Below are 1,371 nucleotides of genomic sequence, written 5' to 3' on the forward strand. Positions count from 1 at the left end.
ATCAACAAACAAACTTAGGGCTGCACGATAAATCACATGTGATTGTCATGCGCATCTCGTCAGTAAAGCCGGTTCTGTGATTAGTAGTAAATCTCTGGAGCGGCATTTAATACACAAAGCCATAGATCACTTCGATATCGCGTTCATAATCGCAAATGAGTCGCATTCGATTATGAACGCGATATTGCGTAGCTTGTCAGTGTAAGTGTTTTTATTTATGCCATTAATGTTTTTGTTAATACAGCGTATAGCACTAGTCAACTAAATGAATGTAACATGGCAAAGATGAATGCACTTTTGGAAGTTGAATGTAAGGGAAATGTCATTTTGGAATTTCTGTGGTTTAATGTTATATTGTTGTTCATGTATGTTCATGATGAGATTTTCTTTTATTATTGTAATTAATTTATAGCATTAACAAGATGAGCCGTTAAATTCATTTTGGGAGCGATAACCGATTGAATGTATTTTTAGTCCAGTGCCTGTATGTATATAAGATTAGTATTGACCAAGTTCAGAGGCTGTCATATGTGGATTAACTTACTATGTTGTGTATTTTCAACAGTTTCAATATAAAAAATAACTTTTATATTGATTCAATGGGTTTATTGCATTTTGGAAGAAAAAAAAACATGTCATGGATTTATTGCATTTTGGGGGAAAAAATTATAAAATGTTATAATAGATCTTTGAAAATCAAAATCTGGATTTGAATTTTTTATGTTATCATAACCTAAAGATGCTATGTGAAAGTTTGAAACAGAAAATAGTGGTTTTCATCTTGCCACTTTTATTACAGAAAAAAAAGTATTATTCATGTTTTAATTAATTGAAATGTGAATGATTACACAAATTGGATGTCCATCCAGACATGCAAAAATACTAATATCATTTTTTCTGTCTGGGTTGACAGATACATGATATAGTGCGAAATGAGGGCTTGCAATTCTCGCATATAGATGTTCATAGTTTTCTTCATAGAATCTTTATTCTTGATTATTGCTCTTTTACCAATGTACAGTACATAACCTCATAGCGAGGTCAAACAAATACACAAATATTTTAGTGTCATACCTTATGCATATTTGGTATAGTCCACAAGTGACCACATTCATAAAACCTCCAAAAAGCACCTACTTATGCATACATGAGATGATTATGGAAAATAGGCAATATCACATTCATACCACTTTCTCTCACTGTTTTTCTCTTACTCTCTTTCATTAATCTGTTCATTTCTACAGCACCCTGTATGGCGGCGAGTTTGACTCTTCAATGCACTGCAGGCTGACTTTACCAGCAGGCTGGGACTGATAAGGAAGTCGTATATGGTAGAAGCTGAGCTCTAGCCCAAAGACAGTCTCTACAAGC

Source organism: Sinocyclocheilus grahami, unplaced genomic scaffold (genome assembly GCF_001515645.1).
Source record: "Sinocyclocheilus grahami isolate Dianchi unplaced genomic scaffold, SAMN03320097.WGS_v1.1 scaffold81.1, whole genome shotgun sequence".
NCBI lineage: Eukaryota > Metazoa > Chordata > Actinopteri > Cypriniformes > Cyprinidae > Sinocyclocheilus > Sinocyclocheilus grahami.